Source organism: Somniosus microcephalus, chromosome 26 (assembly GCF_052327205.1).
Source record: "Somniosus microcephalus isolate GS21.2 chromosome 26, FLI_Smic_1.0, whole genome shotgun sequence".
Taxonomy (NCBI): domain Eukaryota; kingdom Metazoa; phylum Chordata; class Chondrichthyes; order Squaliformes; family Somniosidae; genus Somniosus; species Somniosus microcephalus.
Window position 1 is genome coordinate 4,022,466 of NC_141012.1, and position 26,984 is coordinate 4,049,449.

At 47.7% G+C, this 26,984-nt stretch overlaps 1 protein-coding gene across 6 annotated transcripts in view; it reads right to left on the reverse strand.

Moving 5' to 3' along the window:
* The window catches only part of nectin1b (nectin cell adhesion molecule 1b), a 630,230-nt gene that overhangs the window by 340,754 nt on the left and 262,492 nt on the right, over positions 1–26,984 (reverse strand). The window lies entirely within an intron of this gene.

Sequence of the window (26,984 nt, forward strand, 5' to 3'; positions counted from 1 at the left end):
TGGGGATCTTGGTCACGAGTGGTGTTGGGGATTTTGGTCACAAGCACCGTTAGGGATATTGGTCACAAGCACCGTTGGGGATCTTGGTCACGAGCGGTGTTGGGGATCTTGGTCACGAGCACCGTTGGAGATCTTGGTCACGAGCGATATTGGGGATCTTGGTCACAACACCGTTAGGGATATTGGTCACAAACACCGTTGGGGATCTTGGTCACAAGCGGTGTTGGGGATATTGGTCACGAGTGGTGTTGGGGATCTTGGTCACAAGCACCATTGGGGATCTTGGTCACGAGCGGCGTTGGGGATCTTGGTCACGAGCGGCGCTGGGATCTTGGTCACGAGCACCGTTGGGGATATTGGTCACGAGCGGTGTTGGGGATATTGGTCACGAGCGGCGTTGGGGATCTTGGTCACGAGCGGTGTTGGGGATCTTGGTCACGAGCGGTGTTGGGGATCTTGGTCACGAGCGGCGCTGGGATCTTGGTCATGAGCACCGTTGGGGAGCTTGGTCACGAGCGGTGTTGGGGATCTTGGTCACAAGCGGTGTTGGGGATCTTGGTCACGAGCACCATTGGGGATCTTGGTCACGAGCGGCGTTGGGGATCTTGGTCATGAGCGGTGTTGGGGATCTTGGTCACAAGCGGTGTTGGGGATCTTGGTCACGAGCACCGTTGGAGATCTTGGTCACGAGCGGTGATGGGGATCTTGGTCACGAGCGGCGCTGGGATCTTGGTCACGAGCACCGTTAGGGATCTTGGTCACGAGCGGTGTTGGGGATCTTGGTCATGAGCGGTGTTGGGGATCTTGGTCACGAGCACCGTTGGGGATCTTGGTCACGAGTGGTGTTGGGGATCTTGGTCACGAGCGGTGTTGAGGATCTTGGTCACGAGCGGTGTTGGGGATCTTGGTCACGAGTGGTGTTGGGGATTTTGGTCACGAGCGGTGTTGGAGATTGCTGAGCTCTACCTCATTCCCCCAACATCAGGCCAGATCCCAAGCAGCCTAGCAAAGTCTAGATGCAACCTTGCACTAACTGAGCGTGTAGATTCTGAACATGAGCAGTTCTTCATCTGAAGCACTGAGGGAAACTGGGTTATACTACAGAGCCAAGAAATGTTACACAATTAGATTATATTATAGAACCAGGTTACATTACAGAATTGGATTATATTACAGAGTCAGGTTGTGTGACAGGACAGAGTTATTTTGCAAACAGTGTTCTAATACAACATGGACTATATGGCAGACTGGGTTCTATTACATGACTGGGCTAATTACAAATTTGATCATCATAGAGGCTCATTTCTATTACAGGACTGGGTTACAGTAGAGGCTGTTGCTCTCTTGGCCACTCCGCACGTCCCACAGCCTTTAGTTAACAAAACCACAGAAATGGCAAGCAATTTCAGCCTCCGAACCTGTAGGTATTTTTCTGTAATGTTGCTAATCCATGGCATAGGTCACAGTGTGAGCAGCTATACAGTACAGTGCTTTGAGAGTACTTTCAGTTCAAGATGACCTTTCTGGTTGAGATGTGATGACCTTTAACTAGCCGAGCGCTGAGGTACTCGAGCACTGGGTATTGAAAGGAGTGCTAATTGCTTCAGAATGAAAGAATAAAGTGGTTGGTGAGCATGGAGCTAACAATGTTCAATAACCTCTGACACAAACAACACATGCAGTCACACATTCCTGTTACCAGCGGGGAGATGACTGCAGTAACTCTTCACGGTCTAAGCGTGTCTGGGCAGGCAAGGTGAGAATATAAGGCACACAATGTACACAAATCTTTGAAGGTGGCAGGACAAGTTGAGAAGGCTGTTAAAAAGGCATACGGAATCCTTGGCTTTATAAATAAAAAGAGGCATAGAGTACAAAAGCAAGGAAGTTATGCTAAACCTTTATAAAACACTGGTTAGGCCCCAGCTGGAGTATTGTGTCCAATTCTGGGCACCGCACTTCAGGAAGGATGTCAAGGCCGTGGAGAGGGTGGAGAAGAGATTTACTAGAATGGTACCAGGGATGAGGGACTTCAGTTATGTGGAGAGACTGGAGAAGCTGGGGTTGTTCTCCTTAGAGCAGAGAAGGTTAAGGGGAGATTTGATAGAGGTGTTTAAATCATGAAGGGTTTTGATAGAGTAAATAAGGAGAAACTGTTTCCAGTGGCAGGAGGGCCGGTAACCAGAGGACACAGATTGAAGTGAATGGCAAAAGAACCAGAGGCGACTTGCGGAAACATTTTTTTACACAGCGAGTTGTTGTGATCTGGAATGCGCTGCCTGAAAGGGCGGTGGAAGCAGATTCAATAGAATGGGATAAATACTTGAAGGGAAAAAAAATTGCAGGACTATGGGGAACGAGCAGGGGAGTGGGACTAATTGGAGAGCTCTTTCAAAGAGCCGGCACAGGCACGATGGGCCGAATGGCCTCCTCCTGTGCTGTATCCTTCTATGATTCTACATGCTATGTTGAGGAGGTGACGTAATCTGCTGGGTGATTACAGTAACGAAGCAAAGCTTCCTCGATGGCTCCGTGTACACATGCACCAATGTGGTACTGTGTCATGCAGCCAGTCTGTGCCAGGTTAGCTAAGCAGCCTGGACAGACATTGGAACGATAAAATGGCCATCATTCCCGGGCCAGAGAGGTGAATATCAGTGGGATTCCCATTATCAAGTGAGTCCTGCTGGGAAAGTGCATGTGTTTGACTAAAAGGTGAGCACGGGATTGGGATCGGGCTCAGCTGCGATGCCATTCATGGTGGAATAGCCGATTGACACTCATTGTCTCGGCTCACATATGAACAATGGACACTTGCGTGGGATATCAGAGGATTCTGGAACATTTGTGAAATCGCACCCAGTATTAAGTACCTTCAGGAAGTGAGGAGGAAATTGTAAGAAAGGTAGATACTGCTTGTGTAGGATATTGATTATTTGTGCAGGGCTGTGGGGAAAGAGCAGGGGAGTGGGACTAATTAGAGAGCTCTTTCAAAGACACGATGGGCCGAATGGCCTCCTTTGTGCTGTATCGTTCTACGAGGATCTATCAGTTCTTAACTGCTGACCACTGGAGGCATGTAGTGGACAGCAGCAACCCTGGTGACCACTGGAGGCATGTAGTGGACAGCAGCAACCCTGGTGACCACTGGAGGCATGTAGTGGACAGCAGCAACCCTGGTGACCACTGGAGGCATGTAGTGGACAGCAGCAACCCTGGTGACCACTGGAGGCATGTAGTGGACAGCAGCAACCCTGGTGACCACTGGAGGCATGTAGTGGACAGCAGCAACCCTGGTGACCACTGGAGGCATGTAGTGGACAGCAGCAACCCTGGTGTCGGGAACTGTTCGCTTTTAAATGGAGCTCAACATTTCTGTGTCACGTGTTCTCTGAATAAACAGAAACAGCGGCAGTGTCCGAGAATGCAATCTAAATCCACAAAGGGTTAATGGAACGATGGAGGAACTGGCAGCCTGGTGGCCCTCGTCCTCTAGTTTAGTCGGCACCACATGGCAAACGGATCTCTTGGAAGAGTCTTCTACAGTCTCTGAATGTCATTGTTCTCACAACACAATGCAGCTTGCTGACAGTGAACATCTCCAACTCCCAAACGCATTCATACCCGGTCACTGTGGGAAACACATCTTAACGTCTAAATTAGTAGCACGTCAGCAAGAAGCACAGAAAAGGCTCAAAGCTCCAAATGTGCCAACTAGAGGTGGGAAGGTCGGGGCACAAGGCCTGACAAGAACTCATAGGAACAGGAGGAGGCCATTCAGCCCCTCGAGCCTGTTCCGCCATTGAATGAGATCATGACTGATCTGTATCTTGACTCCATCTACCCACTTTGGTTCTGTAACCCTTAATAGCCTTGCCTAACAAAAATGTATCAATCTCAGTTAATCTTCTACACTTGAGGGAATACAAGCCTAATTAGTCAATTTAAAATATATAGAAAAGCGCACAATTTACTTCATGATAAAATTAGAGCAACAATTTAGCAATAATGTAGGGCAGGAAAAAGATGTATTAACTGAGGGGCTTTCGCACTGGGCTTGATGAGTTCAGCTCCTGGAGACTGATGCCCAGCCTGCCCGCACCCTGAGTTTACACTACAGAGAACAATTCTCTCTCCCTGGGCAGCACCCACAATAATCCAAGCCAAGGCTTCTTTGACAGCACCTCCCAAACCCGCCACCTCTTCCACCTAGAAGGACAAGGGCAGCAGGCACATGGGAACACCGCCACCTCCAAGTTCCCCTCCAAGTCACACACCATCCTGACTTGGAAGTATATCTTTCATCATCGCTGGGTCAAAATCCTGGAACTCCCTCCCTAACAGCACTGTGGGAGGACCTTCACCACATGGACTGCAGCGGTTCAAGAAGGCGGCTCACCACTACCATCTCAATGGCAATTAGGGATGGGCAATAAACACTGCCCTTCCCAGCGACGCCCACATCCCATAAACTAATATAAAAAAAATCTGGGGCTACCCTTCTACCGCTGGGAGAGAGCCGGGCTTCCCGCTAGCTGTAAACTGTATGGACGCCGGACTCCCGGAGTCTAAAAGGAGCCAGCACCAGCTTGGCAAATGAACGCAGTGCGCTCTGCACAGAGGAATGAGACACAGCAGACAGACGTTGGGAGTTAACAAGTAGGCCAGCAAGTAAATCTCACACACCTTACAGGATCAGATCTCAGGAGCCAGAAAACAACCTCTGTTTTTCTCAAACAGGGAAAAGATCAAAAGCAATTTTAAAAATTGAGAATTCCTCCTGCTTAAATGTTATAAAGTGGAAATGAAGACACAGAGGACTTGACTCTCACATTACAGTTTTCCCTCCGAATACAACAAAATCCAAATCTTGTTACCGATATTATTTTGCTGTCTTGATATGAAATCTTGTCGCAAATCTCAGTGCTCGCACTTTAGCAACTTTGTCAACACCGAAACTGATTTGTGTTTGAGCAGTTTTCAGACAGATTTATACGCATGTTTACTCCCAGTTTTGGCATTTGTGACAGTTTTGAGTTGATCAAAATCATCCACAATAAAATGGCTGGAAGATGCCTTTATCATATGAGAAACAGAAACTTCTGCAATGGATATTTATTAGCATTTCTGCTGTGTGGCTGCCCACAGGTTAATATACATCCTGCCTTGGGGGTTAAATTCGATGTCTTAGAAATTCATCTCAGGCTGAGGCGCAACACACGCGTTATTGGATGGGCCACCCATTATACGCAGCACCTGAGATTCCGTTCTATTGCAGTCGATGGAACTGCTGCGTATAACGGGCGGCCAATCCAATACTGCCCGTTTAGCACCTCCGCCCAAGACGAATTTCTAGGCCTGTGTCTGACCATTATTCTATGAAACTCTAAGTGGATTTTGTTATTATACATATTCCTTTAACCATCATTTTTTTTAAAATCCATTACCTTTATAAAGCGGATGTTGGCATGCACTCCTGTCCTTGCCAAGCTCCCGAGTGGAACAGAATCAACTTAAGATTCTGGTCCTAATCCCCTCGTGGCCTTGTCCCTCGCTTCCCCTGTGATCTCCTCCAACTGTAGGCTGCTGCAGGCACCTTTCACACCTCAAACACCAGCCCACTTCGGGTCTGCTGCCGCTCTCTCCTCGTTCCTTTTCCTCTCCTGCTCAGTGTCCTTTTGTCCTTCACTGCCACGTGAAGTGCGCCGAAATGTGTCCCTGCACACGAGAGCTACAGGAATGTAACGTGATGTTTAATACAGAACGTGATGGCTTGAATGTGACACTCTCAACACTTAGACGAGCAGATCTGACGTTGCTCACGTTGATTCAGGGGTTATGCTATTGCTGGGATTTGGGAGCGATGCACATCTCCACTGAAGGGATTTGGAAAGAAGTTTGCAGGAGATCTGCCCAGTGATGTGGGAGTTCAAAAAATAGCATTTCCCTTCCCCACACTGCAGGCCTCGATTTTAAAATTCTTGTCCTTGTGTTCAAATCCCAACATAGCCTCGCCCCTCCCAACCTCTGTAACCTCCTCCAGCCTTACAACCCTCCGAGGTCTCTGCACTCCTCCACTTCTGGCCTCTTGCACATCCCCGATATCCATCACTCCACTGTTGGCGGCCGTGTTTTCAGCCGCTGAGGCCCTAAGCTCTGGAATTCCCTCCCTAAACCTCTCCGCCTCTCTCTCCTCCTTTAAGACGTTCCTTAAAACCGACCTCTCTGACCAAGCTTTTGGTCGCCTGTCCTAATATCTCCTTATGTGGCTCGGTGTCAACTTTTGTTTGATAAACGCTCCTGCGAAGAGCCTTGGGACGTTTTACTACATTAAAGGCGCTATATAAATGCAAGTTGTTGTTGTTCCCCTCACATACCACAATGACAGAAATAACTAACACTGTACGAGTCTTGGAGGAAGCAACGCTTTATTCAGCACATCAAATCTGGACTCTGTCCCATCTACTTATAAAAGAAGGAGCTTGCATTTAGAGAATTGTTGCATCTCTCAACCATTCCAGAGTGGTTCCCACAATGAATTGTGTCACGATGCAGCCACTGACAGTGTTCCCTGCTGCTGTGCCTCGGCACCCTGTGATCTTCTGCCCATTCACTCTATGGATATAAAACTACTGCTGGTGGGAACAGAAGCAGAAAACCCAGGCCGCTAGGCTAAAGGCGCAGGATCTAATAGTGAGGGCTAAAGAATATACGGAAAAGATTAAGCTCATTTACATAGTTTTCCTTACCCAGTATCCATACAATGGTCTCTGCAACTGTACGTAGCATGACTAAAAGATTCTGCTTAAATAAATTCAGGCACCAGCGATCTCCGATAGAAAATAAAAGTACATAAAATGTTACTGAATAAGTTAATCATTTTCTTGTAAATGTCACATTTTTTCATGTCTTTATTATATTACAAACTCTGCTTCCAGCATTACATTCCTCACCTTAGTGAGAATCCAAGAGAGCAGGCAGAGGGTTTCCAAAACGTATTTAGAGTGAGTTTGTTGGTTCCCCTTTTTATTGGCAGCCATTTGCTGACAACCCGTTTTTGATTCATGGTTTTCGAACTATGATTAGTGACTTGTTCCCACTTGCTGATTGGGATGGTGTGATAGAAGTCTGCAAGCGTAACACCGAAGTGTGACAGACAAAGCACTTTGCGTGTGTATATATATATATATATATAATATATAAAAAAGAAAAGGCTTGCATTTATATAGCGTCTTTCATGACCACCGGATGTCCCAAAGCTCTTTACAGCCAATGAAGTACTTTTTTGAAATGTAGTCACTGTTGTAATGTAGGAAATATGGCAGCCAATTGCCACATCAGCAAGCTCCCACAAACAGCAATGTGACAATGATCAGATAATCTGTTTTTGTTATGTTGTTTGTGGGATAAATATTAGCCAGGACACCAGGGAGAATTCCCCTGCGCTTCTTCAAAATAGTGCCATGGGATCTTTTATGTCCACATGAGAGAGCAGACGGGGCCTTGGTTTACCATCTCATCCGAAAGACAGCACCTCCGACAGTGCAGCACTCCCTCAGTACTGCCCCTCCGACAGTGCAGCGCTCCCTCAGTACTGCCCCTCCGACAGCGCAGCGCTCCCTCAGTACTGCCCCTCCGACAGTGCAGCGCTCCCTCAGTACTGCCCCTCCGACAGTGCAGCGCTCCCTCAGTACTGCCCCTCCGACAGTGCAGCGCTCCCTCACTACTGTCCCTCTGACAGTGCGGCGCTCCCTCAGTACTGCCCCTCCGACAGTGCGGCGCTCCCTCAGTACTGCCCCTCCGACAGTGCGGCGCTCCCTCAGTACTGCCCCTCCGACAGTGCGGTGCTCCCTCAGTACTGCCCCTCCGACAGTGCGGCGCTCCCTCAGTACTGCCCCTCCGACAGTGCAGCGCTCCCTCAGTACTGCCCCTCCGACAGTGCGGCGCTCCCTCAGTACTGCCCCTCCGACAGTGCGGCGCTCCCTCAGTACTGCCCCTCCGACAGTGCGGCGCTCCCTCAGTACTGCACTGGGAGTGTCAGCCTAGATTTTGTGCTCAAGTCTCTGGAGTAGGACTTGAACCCATGACCTTCTAACTCAGAGGCGAGAGTGCTCCCCACTGAGCCACAATATCCAAGGCTCTGCTTACGTTACATTGGAGGACGTGTTGTGTTCTCAGGACAGGAACATTACACAATGTAAAACACAACGTATTATTCGAGCAAAATACCGCGGATGCTGGAGATCTGAAATAACAACAGAAAATGCTGGAGACACTCAGCAGATCAGGCAGCATCCGTGGAGAGAGAAACAGAGTTAACGTTTCAGGTCGGTGACCCATCGTCAGAACTTGGAAAGAGTCTGACGAAGGGTCAGACCTGAAACGTTAACTCTGTTTCTCTGTCCACGGATGCTGCCTGACCTGCTGAGTGTTTCCAGCATTTTCTGTTGTTACAACGTAGTATTCTTCTGCTAAACTTTAACTTTGTGTTCCTTTCAGGCTACAAAATCTAATTGTTAATAATTATTACTGTGTAAGTTCACACAGAAGTTAATTAAAAGAATGCAGACATTCTGTGTTCCTGGAGTTTCTTTATGCTTTTTTAAAAAATGCGACAACTTTCATTTATATAGCGCCTATAATGCAGTAAAACGTCCCAAGGCGCTTCACAGCAGCGTAATCAGACTAAATGTGACACCGAGCCACAGAAGGAGATATTAGGGCAGGTGACCAAAAGCTTGGTCAAAGAGGTCGGTTTTAAGGGGCATCTTAAAGGAGGAGAGAGAGGCGGAGAGGTTTAGGGAGGGAATTCCAGAGCTTGGGGCCCAGGCAGCTGAAGGCACGGCCGCCAATGGTGGAGCGATGGAAGTCGGGGACGCGCAAGAGGCCAGAAGTTTGAGTATGACGTAAAGGGTAATGGACAGGAAATGGAGGTGAAAACATGATTAAAAGTCTCACTGATATTATTTATTGTGTACAAAAATGATACTTGGTGAGTTAGTAACTAGAGGGCATATGTTTAAGAACATCACCAATAATGAAGAGAGAGGTTAGAATCATACTGCACAGGAGACCGCCATTCAGCCCATCGTGCCTGTGCCGGCTCTTTGAAAAAGCTCTCCAATTAGTCCCACTCCCCTGCTCTTTCCCCATAGCCCTGCAAATTTTTTCCTTTTCAAGTATACATCCAATTACCTTTTGAAAGTTATTATTGAATCTGTTTCCACCGCCCTTTCAGGCCCGAATGGCTCCTTCCGTGATGCGAATTTTATGATCCTATGCGGTGAGTGTGTCCTAGATCTGAGAGATGTGGGTAGCCAAACTCAAAGTTAGTATCACAGGTGGGAGGGCGAGGGATCAAGAGGGCTGTTCCCAAAATATCCACATTTTGCCTGCAGGAAAGTCAACTAAAAAACCCATACTGAGCCCACCACATTCACTGCTGGGACTCGGGATTACAGAGCTATGCTAGAGGGGATAGAGGTGGCTTCCACTCTCACATTATTTCAGCCTGTTGTAACACCCAGACCTATTGAGCTATGACATTATGGGAGATCAAAGCATTACAGGTCTGAACCCGTCCCATTTCATGGTATACTGTACTCTCAGGCAATGTGTCGGAAAGTTTGATGACGTTTTATGTTACAGCACTCGCACTTGGCTAGAGCTCCCTGAGGCCTGGTCATTTAGTTGGCCTCTTGATTATCCCTGGGACACGGCAGGCATGTTGGGTTCGCAGTTCGCTTCCCTCAACCTGACTGCATGCCGAGGTATTTTCTCCCCCACCCATAGGTTCAGTTGCCTTCCGACTCCCGTTCACCGATCATCCCTGTGCTCGCTGACCTACATTGACTCTCAGTCCAGCAATGCCTCGATTTTAAAATTCTCATCCTCATGTTCAATTCCCTCCATGGCCTCGCCCCTCCCTATCTCTATAACCTCCTCCAGCCCCAGAACCACCCCCCACTCCCCCCCCCCCCCCCCGAGATCTCTGCGCTCCTCCAATTCTGGCCTCTCGCACATCCACAATTTCCATCGCTCCACCATTGCCAGCTGTGCCTTCAGCTGCCTGGGCCCTAAGCTCTGGAATTCCCTCCCTAAACCTCTCCACTTCTCGCTCCTCCTTTAAGATGCTCCTTCAAACCTACTTATTTGATCAAGCTTTTGTCCTAATATCTCATGTGACTCGGTGCCAAGTTTTGTCTGATAATCGCTCCTGTGAAGCGCCTTGGGATGTTTTACTACATTAAAGGCGCTATATAAATGCAAGTTGTTGTTGTTCTCTTATCCTCTACCCCACACCATGATCTGCTTTTCCCATTAGAAATGGTTGCACCGTGACTGCAGATCGCGCTCTCTCGTGCTACACGCTGGTCTCCTGGCTACTTAGTTGCCTACTTAGCTACGACTCCTATCTATTTACCTCACTGACTCGCTTTACAAGTCTGGCCGTCTTTCAGGTGAGACGTTAAACCGAGGCCCCGTCTGCCTTCTCAGGTGGATGTAAAAGATCCTACGGCCACTATTTCGAAGAAGAGCAGGGGAGTTCTCCCCGGTATCCTGGCCAATATTTATCCCTCAATCAACATCAATAAAAACAGATTATCTGGTCATTTTCACTACTCTGTTTGTGGGAGCTTGCTGTGCGCCAATTGGCTGTCGCGTTTCCTACATTACAACAGTGACTACTCTTCAAAAAGTGCTTCATTGGCTGTAAAGAGCTTTGGGATGTCCGGTGGTCGTGACAGGCGCTATAGAAATGCAAGTCTTTCAAGTCTTTCTTTGCATTGCTGATGCACCTGCAGTGTTCATTTCATGCCAATTGTCAATATGCCAGTTCAGTAACTGAACAGCTCAAAAGCCCGATCCGCTCTCTTTCAATTTACTTCTCATTATCCCTACCTGTTGATTTTGGTATTTGCAAAAATCTTTTGAACGTGAAGAGTTAATAAAACCACAGTAGGACTTGGACAGAATCCAGTTTCCAATTGGTTTAGTTTGGGGCGTGTGCATGTGAAAGCAATACCCATTACCACTACAGACAACCTGCTCTCTCGACCCCAGGGCGCCTGGTTCTAAACCCAATTCTTGGATTTGCAGCTTTGGCATAATCTCGAGCACTCCGAGCTACAGGGAATCTGCTGGATGCAGCAGGATGTAAAATAAAGCTGTGCGTTGATCTAAGCTACGGCAGACCTTAGAGAGAGAGACACTGGATTCAACGCTCCCTCTGTCACGTCACACCTAGTTCCCTGGAAAACACAAAATTATGAGCAAACATCCTCTCTAACTAGTAGAAATGCTAATGCCATGGCCCAGCTCTCGAACAAGCCCAGAATATTAGCTGCAGTGATTGAAGTCAGCAGACTGAGCTCAGAGCTCGACCCACCTCGTTAATGAGGCTTCCTGCTGGAGATAATACAAAGATGTATTTTTCTACTGTATGACGCACTGAATATTACCGTAAATCTTTGAGCATAACACACCTGCATGCAATACGCTATTCGTCTCACCACGGATCCTCAATCAATGTAGTATCTGTGTGTAATATACTCCCCACACTATTGGCTGCCGAGAACTGTTAAAATAAATGGGAATCATTCCGATCTTTCCAAATGCCTTTCATCAAGAAAGAACTACTAAAAAAACAGAATTCAGCCAGTGACGATTCGCAAAGCACCGATCTCATGTTATAGACAGTGATTACAACTCACACTGATCTCATATGATGGACAGTGAGTAAGAATCTGATTGTACCAACTATGAATGTCATGGTTCTAAAACGTGTTTCACAGATGGTCATCAACTGAAAGAAAGGCTTGCATTTCTACAGCTCCTTTCATGACCACCAGACGTCTCAAAGCGCTTTACAGCCAATGAAGTACTTTTGAAGAGCAGTCACTGTTGTAATGTAGGAAACGCAGCAGCCAATCTGCGCACAGCAAGCTCCCACAAACAGCAATGTGACAATGACCAGATAATCTGTTTTAGTGATGTTGGTTAAGGGATAAATATTGGCCCAAGGACACCGGGGAGAACTCCCCTGCTCTTCTTCAAAATAGTGCCATGGGCTCTTTACGTCCACCTGAGAAACCAAACGGGGCCTCGGTTTAATGTCTCATCTGAAAGACGGCACCTCCGACAGTGCAGCACTCCCTCAGCACTGCACAGGAGTGTCAGCCTAGCTTTATGTGCTCAAGTCTCTGGAGTGGGACTTGAACCCACAACCTTCTGACTCAGAGGCGAGAGTGCTGCCACTGAGCCACGGCTGACACTTATACAGCGCTTTGGGATGTCTGGAGCTCATGAATAAATGCAAGTCTTACTTTCTTTAAATGAAGCAAAAAATAAATGATAAAACAAAGTCAGTGCCACAGCTGTGTGTTGGGTTTCACAGTGACCGGCTTGTAATGGTACAACTTACAGAGCTGTTTCCAAATAGTGAATTTAAATATGATGGGGGGCTTATAATCTGGGTTTTACAGTAGTTAATTTACATGTTGTTCCTAAGACCTGTGAGTCTCGCACATAATAGAAAGACACAGCAGTGGGTAGGGCTGCACGGGTGAATGCGGACATATGCAAAGGGCAAGATTCATCCTCCAGTGTCTTTTTTTGGATGTAATTATTGGTAGAGAGGGGAGGGGAAGACAAGAAGCCATTTAATCTGACTGTACCCTATTCAGCCAATCTGTAAAATCTGCTGTCAGTTATAAATATCTCCGCCGGCCAGGAGAATGATGTCAGCAGCTTGTCACTGATGAAAATGTCTGCTTTAATTATCTGCGATTCAAATGTATGTCTTTCACAAAATTCGCTTTGCGAGCACCAAAGCGCATGTTGTAGAGGTGCTCTCCCATGTAACCTTAAAATCAAAGGCTGAATGGTAATCACTTGTGCTGTTTATCTAATGGAATGGTTTAAAAATACTTGCATTTCTATAGCACATTTCACCTCAGGACATCCCAAAGCGTTTTACAGCCAATTAAGTACTTTTTGATGCGCAGTCACTGTTGTAATGTCATAGAGTTATACAGCACAGAAAGAGGCCCTTCGGCCCATCTTGTCCGCGCGGGCCATCAAGCCATGTCTATTCTAATCCCATTTTCCAGCACTTGGTCCGTAGCCTTGTATGCTATAAGAACATAAGAAATAGGAGCAGGAGTAGGCCAATCAGCCCCTTGAGCCTGCTCCACCATTCAATAAGATCATGGCTGATCTGATCCTAACCTCAAATCTACTATCACTCTCCATCCCACCCGAACCCATGTGATCTCCCGGGAGAGGCGAAAAACCAGATAAAAAACCCAATGGCCAATTTGGGAGAAAAAATCCGGGAAATTCCTCTCCGATCGAAACTCGTCCAGGAGATCACTCTATCCCTGTATTTCCTACAGTGCTTACCTTCTGTAAGAGGTGATCTCCACCCCAGCCAGGAACAGGCCCAATTTACTCTTGAAGGACTCCTAGCTGGCAGCCTGTTCCCGAGGTCTCCACTAATCCCTGTGAATAGAACCATCTCCTGAAATCTAACACAGAATTAGAACACAAGAAGTAGGAGCAGGACCAGGCTGCACGGCCCCTGGGCCCGCTCCGCTACCACACAGGGCCATGACCGTTCCGAACTTAGACTCATGTCCAATTTCCTGCCCGCTCCCCGTAACCCCTAATTCCCTTTACTTCTAGGAAACTGTCTATTTCTGTTTTAAATTTATTTAATGATGTAGCTTCCACAGCTTTCTGGGGCAGCAAATTCCACAGACCTACTACCCTCTGGCATTTCAAGTGCTCATCTAAATGCTTCTTGAATGTTGTGAGGGTTCCTGCCTCTACCACCCTTTCAGGCAGTGAGTTCCAGATTCCAACCACCCTCTGGGTGAAAAAGTTTTTCCTCAAATCCCCTCTAAAACTCCTGCCCCTTACCTTGGAACTATGCCCCCTGGTTATTGACCCCTCTACTAAGGGGAAAAGTTCCTTTCTATCTACCTTATCTATGCCCCTCCTAATTTTGTACACCTCAATCAGGTCCCCCCTCAGCCTTCTCTGCTCTAAGGAAAACAACCCCAGCCTGTCCAGTCTCTCTTCATAGCTGAAGCACTCCAGCCCAGGTAACATCCTGGTGAATCTCCTCTGCACCCTCTCCAATGCAATCACATCCCTCCTATAGTGTGGCGACCAGAACTGCACACAGTATTCCAGCTGTGGCCTAACTAGCGTTTTGTATAGCTCCATCATAACCTTCCTGCTCTTATATTCTATGCCTCGGCTAATGAAGGCAAGTATCCCATATGCATTTTTAACCACCTTATCTACCTGTCCTGCTGCCTTCAGGGATCTATGTACATGCACACCAAGGTCCCTCTGATCCTCTGTCCTTCCTAGGGTCCTACCATTCATTGTGTATTCCCTTGTCTTGTTAGTCCTCCTAAAATGCATCACCTCACACTTTTCAGGGTTAAATTCCATTTGCCACTGTCCTGCCCATATAACCAACCCATCTATATCGTCCTGTAGCCTGAGGCTTCCCTCCTCACTATTTACCACTCCACCAATTTTCATGTCATCTGCGAACTTACTGATCATACCTCCTACATTCATATCTAAATCATTAATGTACACTACAAACAGCAAAGACCCAGCACCGATCCCTGCGGTACACCACTGGACAAAGGCTTCCAGTCACAAAAACAACCTTCGACCATCACCCTCTGCCTCCTGCCACTAAGCCAATTTTGGATCCAATGTGCCAAATTGCCCTGGATCCCATGGGCTCTTAATTTCTTGACCAGTCTCCCATGCAGGACTTTATCAAAAGCCTTACTGAAGTCCATGTAGATTACATCAACTGCACTACCCTCATCCACACACCTAGTCACCTCCTCAAAAAATTCAATCAAATTGGTTAGACATGATCTCCCCCTGACAAAGCTATGCTGACTATCCTTGATTAATCCTTGCCTCTCCAAGTGGAGACTAATTCTGTTCCTCCCAATTTTTCCAATAATTTCCCTACCACTGATGTTAGGCTCACTGGCCTGTAATTCCCTGGTTTATCCCTACTACCCTTCTTGAATAATGGTACTACGTTAGCTGTCCTCCAGTCCTCTGGCACCTCCCCTGTGGCCAGAGAGGTTCTGAAAATTTGTGTCAGAGCGCCTGCAATCTCCTCCCTTGCCTCACACAGCAGCCTGGGATACATCCCGTCAGGGCCTGGGGATTTATCCACTTTTAAGCCCGCTAAAACCGCTAGTACCTCCTCCCTCTCAGTACTAATTTGTTCAATGTAGGAAATGTGGCAGCCAATTTGCACACAGCAAGCTCCCACAAACAGCAATGTGATAATGTCCAGATAATCTGTTTTAGTGATGTTGATTGAGGGTAAATATTGGACCAGGACACCGGGGAGAACTCCCCTGCTCTTCTTCGAATAGTGGCCATGGGATCTTTTACGTCCACTGAAAAGCGGCTATACAAATGTGGAGAAGTTCCTTGATGCCCAGTTAAGTAAATGCATCACATGGTGTGGTAACAAGCGACACGCAAGGTCACGGACTCCAGTCAAATAACCTGCTGACAAGAGACAGGGGACTGTGACACACGGACCTGTAGCAGAGCAATGAGTCAACATCTTCAGGATGGGAGGAATAATTGGGGGAGAGGGGAGAACAGGCATGCCAAGCATCAGCCTCATCACTTTCTCTCTGCCTCGTGGTTATGCTTTAATTATTTAACCAGTTTTAAACAGATTTACTTCCAGATCACAGGAATAACTGATACTAGCACCAATTGTGAAAGTGAATAAGGAGAGAATGGTGAGGACCACACTCGCTGAGTTTACAGTGGTGTGAATGCAGTACCAAAGGGCTGCTTTGATCAGGTATTGACAAACTCATTATTTATAACCTTTCCTTCCTTCAAAGGCAAAGCACGCCCACACGTGTGAGGCTGAGAAGTACAGAGAAGTGGGGGGGAGAGAACGAGAGAGCAGGGGAGAGGCAGACAGAGAGAAAGGAAAAGAGAGAGAAGGGGAAAGCGAGATAGAAGAGAGACAGATGGAGAGAAGGGGAGAGAGAGAAGGGGAGAAAGAAAAGAGAAAGGGAGAGAAAGAGAGAGGAGGATAAATTGCATTTACTGACTATCTGTGCACAATATTTTTGCAACTGAATCTCCGAGGGAACAGGAATATGTGTTTACTAAACAATTCTCTCAGACTAACGGCTCACAGGACGATTCTTTATTGAAGTCGGAACAGCACCCGCTGTGGATGAAACTTGAACAGACTGAAACCTAAGACAGAATTGTGATGCCTGTATGTTACCTTTTAATTGACTTACACAAAGGATGAACAATCCTCTGGTCTGTGGGTCACATGGCCCTGATATCACTGACCTTTGGGTCGCATGGTCCTGATATCACTGACCTTTGGGTCACATGGTCCTGGTATCACTGACCTTTGGGTCTGTGGGTCACATGGTCCTGGTATCACTGACCTTTGGGTCTGTGGGTCACATGGTCCTGGTATCACTGACCTTTGGGTCTGTGGGTCACATGGTCCTGATATCACTGACCTTTGGGTCTGTGGGTCACATGGTCCTGATATCACTGACCTTTGCGTCTGTGGGTCACATGGTCCTGGTATCACTGACCTTTGGGTCTGTGGGTCACATGGTCCTGATATCACTGACCTTTGGGTCTGTGGGTCACATGGTCCTGATATCACTGACCTTTGGGTCTGTGGGTCACATGGTCCTGATATCACTGACCTTTGGGTCTGTGGGTCACATGGTCCTGATATCACTGACCTTTGGGTCTGTGGGTCACATGGTCCTGGTATCACTGACCTTTGGGTCTGTGGGTCACATGGTCCTGGTATCACTGACCTTTGGGTCTGTCGGTCACATGGTCCTGGTATCACTGACATTTGGGTCTGTGGGTCACATGGTCCTGATATCGCTGACCCTTTGGGTCTGTGGGTCACATGGTCCTGATATCACTGACCTTTGGGTCTGTGGGTCACATGGTCCTGGTATCACTGACCTTTGGGTCTGTCGGTCACATGGTCCTGGTATCACTGACCTTTGGGTCTGTGGGTCACATGGTCCTGATATCACTGACATTTGGGTCTGTGGGTCACATGGTCCTGATATCACTGACCTTTGGGTCTGTGGGTCACATGGTCCTGATATCACTGACCTTTGGGTCACATGGTCCTGGTATCACTGACCCTTTGGGTCTGTGGGTCGCATGGTCCTGGTATCACTGACCTTTGGGTCTGTGGGTCACATGGTCCTGATATCACTGACCTTTGGGTCACATGGTCCTGGTATCACTGACCCTTTGGGTCTGTGGGTCACATGGTCCTGATATCACTGACCTTTGGGTCGCATGGTCCTGGTATCACTGACTCTTTGGGTCTGTGGGTCGCATGGTCCTGGTATCATGGTATATGTGGCCCCGATATCACAATCACATCAGGGCTGCAGATCACAAGGTTCCAATGTCACTCTTCCCCTGAGCCCAAGGGGATCACACAGTCCCCATATAGATTAGAGTTTTATTTCCCATTATAGCCCAATGCTGTCCAATCATCGCTGGGTACTGGAATCAATCAGTAGAAGTCCACCAGCCACTGCAGACAGAACAAATTCACGGCCAGAATGATGTAAATACAGTTGCCACCACTTAAACCATCCACGCTGAGCATGGGCAGCTACCTGTATCGTGAAAATGGCGCTAACAACTTGTCATTACCATAAGCGTCGATTACAAAGGCCCCGCTTATGATGTATTAAGCGCGCCCAGTATTTCGGGCAGTTCGATAAGTGCTTACCCTCTACACCCTCGCCTCTGAGTCAGAAGGTCGTGGGTACAAGTCCCACTCCAGGGGTTTAAGCACAAAAATCTAGGCTGACACTGCAGTGCAGAGGTGCCGTCTTTCGGATGAGATATTAAACCAAGCCCTCTCAGGCGGATGTAAAAGATCCCATGGCCACTATTTCGAAGAGGAGCAGGGGAGTTACCCCACTGTGCTTAAATTTTCTGCCACGTTTCCTACATTACAACAGTGACTACACTTCAAAAAGTATTTAATTGGCTGTAAAGCGCTTTGGGATGTCCGGTGGTTGTGAAAGGCGCTATAGAAATGCGAATCTTTTGTTTTTCTCTCCTACTTGTTCACAGTCACATCCAGGATCTCACCACGAAGGTAATCGCACTTTCACCAGATGCGAACAGCTGACTGAAACTGCGTCATAACCAACTGTGCCTGAAATCAGCAGAGCCTTTTAAATGGGCAAGTACAGGGTAAGCACTTATCGAACTGCCTGAAATACCCAGCGCGCTTAATACATTATAAGTGGCGCCTTTGTAATTGACGCCTATGGTAATGACAAATGGTTAGTGCTATTTTCCTGATATAGGCATCTGCCCATAATAAACGTGGAAAGCTTAAGTGGTGGGAACTGCACTATAAACCCTGAAATCAGTAAGCATTTAAAATCACACCACCACTGCTAAACACAACCATACATTTCACTAAACCACAGATGGAGATGATGATTTTCTCCCACAAAGTCTACAAGTATAAAAGTCACCTTGCTGATCAGATGGAGTTGTGATGGCTCCAGTCTATGGAAACCTACATTAGAGTAAAACAAGTGGGAGACGTCGAAAAAATGCCTGAGTGAGGTAGGTCACTGACTGCAGGCAGGCCATGGAGACAGGCTGATTACAGCTAATCTATGCTCAGTACCCATAATATAGCTTCGTTCCCAAGGACAGTAGGCACTTACAGCAAGACTGAATTATATGGGTCAGGAGTGGAACTGCATTAAGTACTACATTTTGTATACTTCAAAGAGTAGGCAAACACAGGAGAATGTACGTAAATTACTCCCCCATTTATGTAGCATTAACAAAAATAAAAGATCTCCTACTCAGTAGGAGTTACTCAAGAGATTTAACCCGTCTTTCCAACCCAATGGATACCCGCGATTTTACACCTCTCTCTGGGAGTCACTCAACTAATGCCAGTTACAGGAAACTTTACAAAGGATCATCCTCTCCACCCCTGGATACCTGAGTGATGACTGAGGCAGGAATATTATGCAATGGCTGATAAAAACAAACATGTATTAAAACGTTATCTTTTTTAATGCTAATTTGTCTGCAGCAGTGTCAGCACTGGCAAATCAAAAAAGTTTCATTTTTGAAACATACTGGTCGAATACCCCAGGGCAGGTACAGCACAGGTTAGATACAGAGTAAAGCTCCCTCTACACTGTCCCATCAAACACTCCCAGGGCAGGTACAGCACAGGTTAGATACAGAGTAAAGCTCCCTCTACACTGTCCCATCAAACACTCCCAGGGCAGGTACAGCATGGGTTAGATACAGAGTAAAGCTCGCTCTACACTGTCCCATCAAACACTCCCAGGGCAGGTACAGCACGGGGTTAGATACAGAGTAAAGCTCCCTCTACACTGTCCCATCAAACACTCCCAGGGCAGGTACTGCACGGGTTAGATACAGAGTAAAGCTCCCTCTACACTGTCCCATCAGACACTCTCAGGGCAGTTACAGCACGGGTTAGATACAGAGTAAAGCTCCCTCTACACTGTCCCATCAAACACTCCCAGGGCAGGTACAGCACGGGGTTAGATACAGAGTAAAGCTCCCTCTACACTGTCCCATCAAACACTCCCAGGGCAGGTACAGCACGGGTTAGATACAGAGTAAAGCTCCCTCTACACTGTCCCATCAAACACTCCCAGGGCAGGTACAGCACGGGTTAGATACAGAGTAAAGCTCCCTCTACACTGTCCCATCAAACACTCCCAGGACAGGTACAGCACGGGTTAGATACAGAGTAAAGCTCCCTCTACACTGTCCCATCAAACACTCCCAGGGCAGGCACAGCACGGGTTAGATACAGAGTAAAGCTCCCTCTACACACTCCCATCAAACACTCCCAGGGCAGGTACAGCATGGGTTAGATACAGAGTAAAGCTCCCTCTACACTGTCCGATCAAACACTCCCAGGGCAGGTACAGCACGGGTTAGATACAGAGTAAAGCTCCCTCTACACTGTCCCATCAAACACTCCCAGGGCAGGCACAGCACGGGTTAGATACAGAGTAAAGCTCCCTCTACACTGTCCCATCAAACACTCCCAGGGCAGGTACAGCACAGGTTAGATACAGAGTAAAGCTCCCTCTACACTGTCCCATCAAACACTCCCAGGGCAGGTACAGCACGGGTTAGATACAGAGTAAAGCTCCCTCTACACTGCCCATTAATATATCCAGCCTCCGAAGCGCACTATATTCTAGCAATATGATATTTCCATTTCCCATGCTAGCTCCCCCTGTGGAATTGCTGGTGTCAATGTCAGTTTAATAGCCATTGTGGACAGTTCTTTACTGTGACTATTTGGATATTGGCAAGTGGGCTGATATGGCCCCAAACCATTTGATGTACAACTTGAACAGATGACAGAAGCGGGCACCTCCATCCCACTAGATTGGAAATCAGGGCCCAGAGATGAAAGGACATGGTCATAATCTAATTACATCACTGAGTCCCTTAATTGTAGATCATACATTGCACAAGGATGTAAAAGAACAATTATTCAGAATTTCGCTAGACATTTCTATACTTATGTGAAGTGAGATTTGTTAGCAGCTGGAGATGAACTTTGCCTTTTCAACGATGTGAATTGGAGTCAATCTTTAATAGACGGCAATGTAAAAGTCAATGCAAAGCAAAGTCGAGGAATTCTCGAACATGCCTTGTACAGCACAGTGATATTAACTGTGGCTGTTATCATTTGTCAGTCATCTCTGCTCCTTTCCTCAGGAACCATAGTACTTAGATAATGCAGGGCTGGGGTGATAAATGGAATTGTGAACTGGTCCAAGTGCAGTAGTGAATATGCAATCCCTGTACAACTGGGTGCGAATCCAACCGATCAGAATGGCGATCACTTCATTCACTTACAGAATGTGTAGCATTCATACCCCTCCTGGTGATGCAGCTAAATGTTAATACTGTATCCATATATTCCGTGCACCAGGTCTCCTTGTGTATCATTAGTTTTTCATCCCTTTTCTGTAGAGCACCGTGACCTCAGTTCAGAGTTAGACCATGCCACATACTTTTAATACAAGTGTGCTCTGACTTTTGATACACAGCAAGGAAATAAAACATTCATGTACCTAGCCGTTAGATATGTGTGCATAATTGAATAAATACTTGAAGGGAATTTTTTTTTTTTTTTTTTTTTTATAAACAGGCCTATGGGGAAAGAGCAGTGGAGCAGGATTAATTGGATAGTTTTACCAAAGAGCCGGCACAGGCACAACGAGCCAAATGGCCTCCTTCTGTGCTGTATCATTCTATGAACTCCCTCCATGGCCGGGTGTGTAATGTCATGACCTGCTGGAGCACTGAGCCAAATAGACCCAGAGAGCCCAGGTGCAATCTCTCCATGCTGAGTTGGTGGAGGGGGTGGTGGAGACAATGGAATTAGCTTCATGGTTTTGGGCAGGGGAGGGGGAGGAAAACGAGTGTCCGGTGGATTCCCACTCCAGATTATCCTCGAGCCCCTGCTGCAAAGTACCCGTCTAGATGGCGGGTTAGGAAAGATGTCTCGACTCCAGGTACCAGAGAGCAGCTACCTGTGCCACTGAATCCGAGCATGAGTCAGCGACCTCAGCTCGTCCCAAAGCGCTTTACAGCCAATTAAATACTTTTGAAGTGTAGTCACTGTTGTAATGTAGGAAACACGGCAGCCGATTTGCACACAGCAAGATCCCACAAACAGCAATGTGATAAATGACCAGGCCATCTGTTTTAATGATGTTGATTGAGGGATAAATATTGGCCAGGACACCAGGGAGAACTCCCCTGTTCTTCTTCGAATAGTTGCCGTGGGATCTTTTTATGGCCACCCGAAAGACGGCACCTGTGAGCCTGGATTTTGTGCTCAAGACTCTGGAGTGGGTGGGAAGGATGCCGAAAGAAAAAAAGTGTTCATATCCTGAAGACTGACTCCTGGACTAATCCTCTTTGCGCTGGGAGCAAAGTGGGAAGAACCTGGATAAAGAACTGAATCGAAATCAACAGAAGAATGAAAACAGCAGGCCAAAGGGATTTCCATTTGAAATTTTATTTTAAAAAAGAAGTTTCCCCTCCCCCATATAAGATTTTGAACATTTTCACACACTTGGGCACACAACAGAGCAGGCGAGATCCACCAACGAACCACCGTCAACCAGAGAATCGGTTTAAAGAATCAACAGGAAATAAAGCCCAATAAAACAGATTGCACCTGCAACATTGTACAAAACAATTACACAATACACTTTACAAAATGGTTTAATTTGCACAATAGTTAACAAGATTCAATGGACACAGTAAATCCCACTGCAGCACCAAACCAGGGAGCTTCAAATGTAACCATGACACCATGTTGCTCCAAACACCCAGCCAGGGCTACCTTATCTCTCCCCATCCTGAATTAATGCATCATGAGCAAATGGAAATGTCATGTTAGTGCAGAATGGCAGACGATGAATGGGTAGAGAGTTCTGTAACTGGAGGGCAAAAGAGAGCTTAATGATGTTCTAATCCCCAGGGCTGAGCACACACACAAAAGAATTCAAACAAAACATATACACTCATCCATACTGTACCCAGGAACCAGACTGAGCACAGCAGGACTGGGATACTGTACCCTGGAACCAGACTGAGCACAGCAGGACTGGGATACTGTACCCTGGAACCAGACTGAGCACAGCAGGACTGGGATATTGTACCCTGGAACCACACTGAGCACAGCAGGACTGGGATATTGTACCCTGGAACCAGACTGAGCACAGCAGGACTGGGATACTGTACCCTGGAACCAGACTGAGCACAGCAGGACTGGGATACTGTACCCAGGAACCAGACTGAGCACAGCAGGACTGGGATACTGTACCCTGGAACCAGACTGAGCACAGCAGGACTGGGATACTGTACCCTGGAACCAGACTGAGCACACAAAAGAATTCAAACAAAACATATACACTCATCCATACTGTACCCAGGAACCAGACTGAGCACAGCAGGACTGGGATACTGTACCCTGGAACCAGACTGAGCACAGCAGGACTGGGATACTGTACCCTGGAACCAGACTGAGCACAGCAGGACTGGGATATTGTACCCTGGAACCACACTGAGCACAGCAGGACTGGGATACTGTACCCAGGAACCAGACTGAGCACAGCAGGACTGGGATACTGTACCCAGGAACCAGACTGAGCACAGCAGGACTGGGATACTGTACCCAGGAACCAGACTGAGCACAGCAGGACTGGGATATTGTACCCTGGAACCAGACTGAGCACAGCAGGACTGGGATACTGTACCCTGGAACCAGACTGAGCACAGCAGGACTGGGATACTGTACCCAGGAACCAGACTGAGCACAGCAGGACTGGGATACTGTACCCTGGAACCAGACTGAGCGCAGCAGGACTGGGATACTGTACCCTGGAACCAGACTGAGCACAGCAGGACTGGGATACTGTACCCAGGAACCAGACTGAGCACAGCAGGACTGGGATACTGTACCCTGGAACCAGACTGAGCACAGCAGGACTGGGATACTGTACCCTGGAACCAGACTGAGCACAGGCGGGACTGGGATACTGTACCCAGGAACCAGACTGAGCACAGCAGGACTGGGATACTGTACCCAGGAACCAGACTGAGCACAGCAGGACTGGGATACTGTACCCTGGAACCACACTGAGCACAGCAGGACTGGGATACTGTACCCAGGAACCAGACTGAGCACAGCAGGACTGGGATACTGTACCCTGGAACCAGACTGAGCACAGCAGGACTGGGATACTGTACCCAGGAACCAGACTGAGCACAGCGGGACTGGGATACTGTACCCAGGAACCAGACTGAGCACAGCAGGACTGGGATATTGTACCCAGGAACCAGACTGAGCACAGCAGGACTGGGATACTGTACCCAGGAACCAGACTGAGCACAGCAGGACTGGGATACTGTACCCAGGAACCACACTGAGCACAGCAGGACTGGGATACTGTACCCTGGAAGCACACTGAGCACAGCAGGACTGGGATACTGTACCCAGGAACCAGACTGAGCACAGCAGGACTGGGATACTGTACCCTGGAACCAGACTGAGCACAGCAGGACTGGGATACTGTACCCAGGAACCAGACTGAGCACAGCAGGACTGGGATACTGTACCCAGGAACCAGACTGAGCACAGCAGGACTGGGATACTGTACCCTGGAACCAGACTGAGCACAGCAGGACTGGGATACTGTACCCTGGAACCAGACTGAGCACAGCAGGACTGGGATACTGTACCCTGGAACCAGACTGAGCACAGCAGGACTGGGATACTGTACCCAGGAACCACACTGAGCACAGCAGGACTGGGATACTGTACCCAGGAACCAGACTGAGCACAGCAGGACTGGGATACTGTACCCAGGAACCAGACTGAGCACAGCAGGACTGGGATACTGTACCCAGGAACCAGACTGAGCACAGCGGGACTGGGATACTGTACCCAGGAACCAGACTGAGCACAGCAGGACTGGGATACTGTACCCAGGAACCAGACTGAGCACAGGCGGGACTGGGATACTGTACCCTGGAACCACACTGAGCACAGGCGGGACTGGGATACTGTACCCTGGAACCAGACTGAGCGCAGGCGGGACTGGGATACTGTACCCTGGAATCACACTGAGCAATGGCGGGACTGGGATACTGTACCCTGGAATCACACTGAGCAATGGCGGGACTGGGATACTGTACCCTGGAACCAGACTGAGTGCAGGCGGGACTGGGATACTGTACCCTGGAACCAGACTGAGCAATGGCGGGACTGGGATACTGTACCCAGGAACCAGACTGAGTGCAGGCGGGACTGGGATACTGTACCCTGGAATCACACTGAGCAATGGCGGGACTGGGATACTGTACCCTGGAATCACACTGAGCAATGGCGGGACTGGGATACTGTACCCTGGAACCAGACTGAGTGCAGGTGGGACTGGGATACTGTACCCTGGAACCAGACTGAGTACAGGCGGAACTGGGATATCGTTGGGCTGGCTTGCTGTGGTAAGATTTCCAGTGGTCAATGGATGCTCTTTGCAGGGTGTAAACAAGACAATTAAAAATACCTTGGTCAGTGGTAAAAAACAGTTTGGTGCCTGAATATAAATTTTATGGTATCAGGAAGATGTGCTGGTCAGGTTTCTTTGTGCACAGGGATTAGTGACAATTCCTGCAGAAACACACACTGATTTTTTAAGCACGTTTTAAAAATTCCAGCTAGACTTTATCCATCTTTGCTGTTCTATAGGCCTGCAACTGAAGTTACTCCGAGGACACTTGCAGACTGATGAGAGTAGTGTCATCACACTCTTTTCAAAGAGTGAATTTGAAAAGAAAGCTTGTACTTTCTGCTTAGAGATCGGTCTTTCTGTTCACATAAATCGAGAAAAGCTGCAAATGTGTGATATTGTCACAATGAAATCTCTTCTGTTCGAAAACTCTCTTCCCACAGCTGCCTGCTTCTGAACAAGGTCCAAAGCATTATTCTCAACTCCAGCACCCAAGATCTTCCTTTATTGTTCAACTGCCTGAAGTCTTACGAGTACTTTGTTTGACTGAATCGGCAGTTTGGGTGTCAGCAAGAATCATTTACATCCCCTCCAAAAGGTTGTCAAATTAAGAGTTGTAACTCAAATCATTCTGACTTGTTTGCCAAACCCCACTGGCTTGTAGGGCACGCTGATCCATTCAAACATAGGAATACAACAACAGCAGCAAGGAACAGGAGGAGGCCATTGAGCCCCTTGTGCCTGTTCCCCCATTCATGGCTGACCTGTATCTCAACTCCATTTACCCGCCTTTGCTCCATATCCCTTGATTTACTTACCCAACAAAAATCAAGTGATCTCGGTCTTGAACGCTCCAAATGACCCCCAGCATCCGCAGCCTTTTGGGGGGGAGAGTTCCAGATTGCCACTACCCTTTTTTGTGAAGCAGTGCTTCCTGATTTTGCCCCTGAACAGCCTGGCTCTAACTTTAAGATTATCCCCTTGTTCTGGACTCCCCCACCAGAGGAAATAGTTTCTCCCTATCTACCCTAGCAAATCCTTTTAACACCTGGATCAATCTCCGATACTCAAGGGAATACAAGTCAGGTTTATGCATTAATGAATAACTCATAACTTAACCCTCTAAACTCCAGTGTCACTCATTCATTCTGGTGAATCTGCGCTGCTCCCCCTCCGAGGCCAGTGTATCCTTCCTGAGGGGCGGGGCCCAGAACTGAAGGCAGTGACTCCAGGTGGGGGTCTGACCAGAGCTCAGTACAACTGGAGCATCCCGTCCTCCGCTTTGTATTCCAGAACCCTCGAGATAAAGACCAACATTCCATTAGCCTTTTGGATTGCTTTTTTTGTACCTGTCCACTGGCTTTTAATGATTTGTGTACTTTGACTCCCAAATACTCAGATTTATCTTTCTTGAGTCCAAAGTGGATGGCTTCACACTTGTCAGCATTGAACTTCATTTGCCATAGTTAAGCAAATCCCAAGCCCACTCACCACACTGACCCACTTGTCCAAACTCCAGGAATGCCCATCGCTAAGGCTAGCAACAATAATACTTAACTGTTTATTCAAATTCATAGGATACAACCCGCAACTCACAGACTCATTCACAGAAACCCAAAAAAGTACTATTTCCTGTTCTGAATCTCAGTCCTGCTCAATGCTCAGACTGATTCACTCAAATCCTTCCAGTCATTCAGACCAGCTCTTCCCAGGATTGGCCAACACATGCGTTTTTTCACCCGAGTCAGATGCGTTTCATCAGCTCCCAGCTGGATCAATAGAGGGAGCACGGCATAAAGTAAATTATACCTGGCC